The following is a 7,267-nucleotide window of genomic DNA, read 5'->3' on the forward strand; positions in this document are numbered from 1 at the left end:
TTAGAGTGCGGTGATGGCAGGTAAGGTACAGTCTGCATGCATCATATTATTCAGGATTAATTCAAATTTCAGACACTTCGGCTAATGGACACTTAAGGTGATGGACACAGTTATTCTCCCATAAGGGGAAAAAAAAGTTTCTCTAGCTTCTTCCATCTATCAGTCCGTGATTTTTTTCATGGATCAATCGGTTTGCACTGTTGATTTTGATCTCACACCCAGATCAATGTCGGACATGTCGCCGATCTTTTGCACGAACCATTCCGTCCGCAAAAAATCACGGTTATGTGAACTTTTTCCAAGTGCTATCTGTGAAAAATAAGGCTAGCACTTATACGAGAAAAATTGCAATCTGAATGAGGCCATGTGGTAAGCAAGGGATATACTGCAGACAACACTCATCGTGTATGGGGGACTGAACAGTAATGAAAAAAACACCACATGATCTGATACATGAGCTATTGACTTACAGTGGTGGCCAAAAGTATTGGCACACCTGCAATTCTGTCAGATAATACTCAGTTTCTTCCTGAAAATGATTGCAATCACAAATTCTTTGGTCTTATTATCTTCATTTAATTTGCTTGCAAGGAAAAAACACAAAAGAGAATGAAGCAAAAATCAAATCATTGATCATTTCACACAAAACTCCAAAAATGGGCCAGACAAAAGTATTGGCACCCTCAGCCTAATACTTGGTTGCACAACCTTTAGCCAAAATAACTGCGAACAACCGCTTCCGGTAACCATCAATGAGTTTCTTACAATGCTCTGCTGGTATTGTAGACCATTCTTCTTTGGCAAACTGCTCCAGGTCCCTGATATTTGAAGGGTGCCTTCTCCAAACTGCCATTTTGAGATCTCTCCACAGGTGTTCTATGGGATTCAGGTCTGGACTCATTGCTGGCCACCTTAGAAGTCTCCAGTGCTTTCTCTCAAACCATTTTATAGTGCTTTTGGAAGTGTGTTTTGGGTCATTGTCCTGCTGGAAGACCCATGACCTCTGAGGGAGACCCAGTTTTCACACACTGGGCCCTACATTATGCTGCAAAATTTGTTGGCAGTCTTCAGACTTCATAATGCCATGCACACGGTCAATCAGTCCAGTGCCAGAGGCAGCAAAGCAACCCCAAAACATCAGGGAACCTCCGCCATGTTTGACTGTAGGGACCGTGTTCTTTTCTTTGAATGCCTCTTTTTTTTTCCTGTACACTCTATGTTGATGCTTTTTTCCCAAAAAGCTCTACTTTTGTCTCATCTGACCAGACAACATTCTTCCAAAACGTTTTAGGCTTTCTCAGGTAAGTTTTGGAAAACTCCAGCCTGGCTTTTTTATGTCTCGGGGTAAGAAGTGTGGTCTTCCTGGATATCCTACCATACAGTCCCTTTTCATTCAGACGCCGACGGATAGTACGGGTTGACACTGTTGTACCCTCGGACTGCAGGGCAGCTTGAACTTGTTTGGATGTTAGTCGAGGTTCTTTATCCACCATCCGCACAATCTTGCGTTGAAATCTCTCGTCAATTTTTCTTTTCCGTCCACATCTAGGGAGGTTAGCCACAGTGCCATGGGCTTTAAACTTCTAGATGACACTGCGCACGGAAGACACAGGAACATTCAGGTCTTTGGAGATGGACTTGTAGCCTTGAGATTGCTCATGCTTTCTCACAATTTGGTTTCTCAAGTCCTCAGACAGTTCTTTGGTCTTCTTTCTTTTCTCCATGCTCAATGTGGTACACACAAGGACACAGGACAGAGGTTGAGTCAACTTTAATCCATGTTAACTGGCTGCAAGTGTGATTTAGTTATTGCCAACACCTGTTAGGTGCCACAGGTAAGTTAGAGGTGCTGTTAATTACACGAATTAGAGAAGCATCACATGATTTTTCAAACAGTGCCAATACTTTTGTCCACCCCCTTTTTTAGGTTTGGTGTGGAATTATATCCAATTTGGCTTTAGGACAATTCTTTTTGTGTTTTTTTATTGAAGACAAATTAAATGAAGATAATAATACAAAAAAAATTGTGATTGCAATCATTTTCAGGATGAAATTGAGTATTATCTGACAGAATTGCAGGGGTGCCAATACTTTTGGCCACCACAGTACATTGGCGAGTTTGATGCCCAACATGGATCAAAGTAGAACATGTGTTCATTTTATTTTTTACTTGCTGACAATTGGCCTGCAATAAAAAGAAAGGACATGTGAAAGACACATTAATTGTAATTGGTCCATAAACCATCCTCAAAAATAACAGATAGCAGACACACCAAAATAAAAGATGTGTGAGAGATCCAATTTTTTGGTTCGTGTGTTAACCATTATTGTTAGGGATAGGTCATTTACCCTTTACAATCAATGTGCCTTGTCACAATGTCCGCTATTGTCTGAAAAAAAAAAACCCAAAAGGGTAACATGTCCTACTTTGATTACACTCCCCAAGGTAAGTCACTAGCACATTGAAAAACAAAGGATAGAACACGGATGTCATCCATGTGTCTGTATTTTAGGATTCAATGGGAAGGAGAAACCAAGTATTTTAAAAACTGACACATGGACCAAAAAAAAAAAAAAGTAGAAAAACCTTAAAGGGAATCTGTCATATATAAAAAAAATGTTATTAAACAGCAGGTGTGGGGTTAATCTGCAGGTTAATAGCGTTCTGAATCTGCCTGGCACCTGTACTGAGAGGCCCGTTGCCAGGAGGAAATTAACTTTATTAGCATTAGAGTCAGCTGTCAGTGAGTGCAGGTGTAACACGGGTACTTAGATGCAGCGACACAGAAACACAGAGCCGCCAATGCAGCGTTAATAAACAGGGGAAGTTTATAATAACAGGGTTAATCTCCACGCAGGGAGTAACAGGGGAAAATATGGGGGAAAGCAAGTGAAGTAGCAGGTAAAAGTCTTTAAATGACAGTTCACAGTTTAACTAGATATAGCAGAGTCGAACCGGTTGTAAACGACAGTTTTTACACTTAGCTGACTCTTTTCCTCCACAAGGCAGTTGCCAGCTGAGGCCAGTGTTGATTTCTTCAGGCTTCCCCGCCCAAACAATGCTCTGTTTTGTGGCGGCAGCGGGCGGACTCCGGTTTTACCCATTGAGCCCCTGGTCCATAACACGGCATCTCACGTGCTCGGCTCCACAGACCCTGCGTCTCTTCTCTAGTCGGCCTGACTCCTCCGGTCCATTGCACTCAGCTCTTGCTCCCAGTACTGGAGCCAGGAGCCTGGAGCCTCTCACACTGCTCTGCTGAGCAGGACCCAGCTTCGCTTTCCCGCGCAAATGTCCTCGTCTCTTTCTCTCTCTACCCACGCCACCAGTTTCCCGGTCACCTGACCTCCCAGCTCTCCCTCTGGACATGCCCCCAGCTTCCCAGTCACCTGACTCCTTTGCTCGCAGTCTGTCTTCCCCCTGCAACCAGAGGCACGGCCCCAGCAGTTCCGGATCCCTTGCTCTGAAAGTACTTACACCCCGGTCTTCCCCCTTACACAGGAGCGCAATTACTGAGTGGTGACTGAAGCTGCGCCGGCCTGCCCCTATACCTGAAAGCCTGAGGCTGCCGCGAGGCAAAAAGTTCATTTCCTCCCAGCAGCGGGGCTCTCAGTTTGGGTGCCAGGAAGCTTCATAACACTATTAGTGTTTTTTTTACATGATAGGTTACCTTTAAAAAAGATGGATAATTTTTCACATATGAGGAAATAAAACCTGACATGTAGAACAATACAGGTCTTAGTTTGCGCTCTGTTGTCTCTTGATATAATAATAATATTGGGCATGTAGTCGCATTGGTCATACCTGCTATGGGCTCCATTGTGCACCATATCTTCTGTCTGTGAGAATCACAAGGATTTCGCTTGTAGGAGTAACCTTAGCACAGGCTTTCTCTAGGCAAAACATCAATTGACAAGAATCCAGGTAAACAAGTCAGTGAACAGAAAAACATGACCAAAGTACACTTACACGCTTCATGTACTAAAACTGTGCATAGGGAGATAAAGGATAGGAGATAATAAAAGTTTTAAAGGGGTAAGTCTTGCCCATGGGTTGTGTCTCAAATTACATCTCAACTCCATTGGCAGTACCAGATACGTCCCAAGTGCTGTTTCTAGAAACAAAAATCAGACTCTCCTTTTTTCCACATACAATTTACAATCCTCGAGACTACCTAACCTAAAGAAAACCATGATATGATTGGAGTGAACAAAGAGCCAGATGGGATGTGTCACCATAGCTACATTTATGGCGCATGTAATATGCAGATGGTGCCTTCAGGCAGACGCTGAGAATATGATTTGTCCCAACACTTTCAGAAACAGCACCACCCCTGACCATGGGCTGTGCATGGTATTGCAGCTCAGCTCCATTTACTTCAATGGGGAAGCATTGCAATACCAAACACAATCCATAGATAAGGGAGGCACTATTTCTAAAGGAAAGCAGCCATGTTTTTCTTATCCTAAACAACCCTTATAGGTCATGAGGTCACATAGCATATTGGCTATGGACTAGCTTCAGCACAGGGCATGAGAATAGGGTGTAACCATGGACTCCATACACTTACCCCCACACCTTACCAATCTGGCACCAGCCTTTATTATGCAATAATAATAAAGAGTGATCATCTGGCTCATTCCTGGAGTGTAAACTCATTATTTAGTTGCTTCTCCCCTCTTCTATTCCTCAATACTAATGGTTTTGTTGTTACCACACATTCACAATTATTTGGCCTTGTCTGGGCTGCAATTTGCTAGAGATTAGTGATGAGAGAGTATGTTCTGTTAACCATATCTTCAGCGTGCTCGGGCGTTATGTTTTAGTCACTCCGTGCGCATGATTTGCGACTGTTTGACAGCTTTAATACATGTGAGGAATGTCTAAGAAACATGCATTCCTCACATGTATTAAAGCTGTCAAACAGTTGCAAATCATGCGCACGGCACGACTCAAACATAACGCCCGAGCACGCTGAAGATACTCGGAAAAACACTCGTAAATCTCGAGTGACGAGCATGCTCGCTCATCACTACTAGAGATATATTAAGATTTATAATGAAACACTTGACTTAAAGCGGTTCTCCGGTCTTTTATTACAATTTAACAGTGGGAAGGGATGCTTCTAGAAGAAATAAAGAAGGCATTCTTAGGCTATGTGCCCACGTAGCAGATTTGATGCAGATTTACATGCGTTTTTTCTGCCAGAGAGAAGCGTTTTTTCAGCGTTTTTACATGCGTTTTCGCATGTGTTTTTTCAAGCAGTTTTCCAAGCGATTTTGAGCATCACTTGGAAAAGTGCTTGACAAGTTGGTCATACAATATAAATTCTTGCAACTGGCATGGATTTATAATGTGTGAACAACTGATGCTTTAAATGCAGCATCTATAGTAAAAAAAAAAAGAGAATTAAAACGTTAAAAATAAAAAAAAAAACCTGTATACTCGCCTCTCCGGTCTCCTCCAGTCTGCTCCCGGCGGGATACTGCGATCCTCTCTCTTCGGCGTCCTGCAGTGTACTGTCAGGACCTGCGGTGATGTCATTTAGTCAGCTGATGGTCACGCGACCATCACCTGACCGCCGACGTCAGCGGTCACGCGACCATCAGGTGACTAAATGACGTCACCGCAGGTCCTGACAGTACACCGCGGGACGCCGAGGAGAGAGGACGTGGGCGGGAGCAGACCGGGGGCCGCCGGAGAGGTGAATATACAGGTTTTGTTTATTTTTAACTTTTTTATTTCTTTTTTTTCACCGCCTGGTAGCCGGGATGAAGAGGAGCTGTAGTCTCCTCTTCATCCCGGGTACCACACGCACCAAGATTACGCTGCAAATTCGTGGCCATTGACTTTAATTGAAACGCAGCAAATCCACATATACCTGTGGGTTTGCTGCGTTTCAATGTTCCTCAAAGGCCGCGAATTTGCAGCGCAATCGCGGTAGAAATGGCCATGCTGCGTTTTGCAACGCAATGCGAATTCGGCGCGCAAATTAGCGCATCATGGGTACAGCGCATCCGAATTGACATTGCTTTGCAAGGCAGACGGTTTTACAAGAGTTTTCGCAGCCGCAAAAACGCTACAAAAACGCTACGTGGGCACATGGCCTTACCCCCATAATCTGCCCACTGCTCTGAGATTCTCCGCTGGACCTTTGAAAAGATAACACCCCGATCAGTGACCTCAGGAGTGAGGCGATTAATGGTTGTGACGTCATCTCTTCTGGTCCGGCGCAGACAATCACAATGGTACCGCTGGAGCAGAGGGCAGATACCAGTGGTAAAAATATCTTCTTTGTTTGTTTTAGAACCATCTTCTCCGAATGTTAATTATTACTAGAGGACATCTTTCATTCTCTGCAAATTTGAATTGATCATAGTTTTGTGATCGGTTAACAAGATTGTGTGTTTCACTACTCAATTCTTATTCGGTTTAAGTTACTGTTCTCAGGGGTAAGTCCTCACTGTGTCATTTCCTAATGTTACTAAAACACAGCAGTAATAACCGTAGACAGGATTGGAGTGGCACCAATCCTCATTTAAAGGCAGTGAAAATTCCATGTAGATTTGAAGGCATATTTGTGCAAAGATATGAACGACCACTACTTCTATATCAGGATTTCTTTAGGACGATGGCTTTCAGTCCTTAAAACAACAGACAAGAATAGGCATTTTTTTTTTTTAAATAGACCAAGAAATGTCAATTGAAGTTTAATGTAGATAAGTGTAAGGTCATGCTGATGGGCTAAGTTAAAAACTGTAAAACTTTCAAAGAATATACTTGAGCTTATTGATGGATAAAACTCCCCCCTCGTGATTAGTGCCAGTCAGCTGCCGTCAAGACAGACAAAATCATGGGATGCATTAAACAGAGGCATAGATGCTCATGACAATAACATAGTTTTGCTTTTCTACAAGTCACTAGTGCGGCCACACTTAGAATACTGTGTACAATTTTGGCTCCGGGGTATAAGGAGGATAGGGCGAGGCCGTGGGCGAGGTACTCATCTCTTACACCCCAACACCTTACATGAAGGTAGGGGTCCTGACTGGGTGTGTGGACTTGTGCTGTAGGGCCGTTACGCCCTTGCAGGCCGCATGTAAACGAAGACTTTGATTGGCCAGGGCCAGATGTTAAACAGTTCAACGAGGGAGACCACCAGTCAAAAATAAACTTTTTACTATATGTTAACTTGATGGGGATTATATACAGTAGGTAGCGGTACACAACTTTTTGAACGTTTCCTTCACAATACGGAGCATTTTCCAC

Source organism: Phyllobates terribilis, unplaced genomic scaffold (assembly GCF_046119375.1).
Source record: "Phyllobates terribilis strain yellow unplaced genomic scaffold, ASM4611937v1 Scaffold_3__8_contigs__length_932513732, whole genome shotgun sequence".
In the NCBI taxonomy this organism is placed as follows: Eukaryota; Metazoa; Chordata; class Amphibia; order Anura; family Dendrobatidae; genus Phyllobates; species Phyllobates terribilis.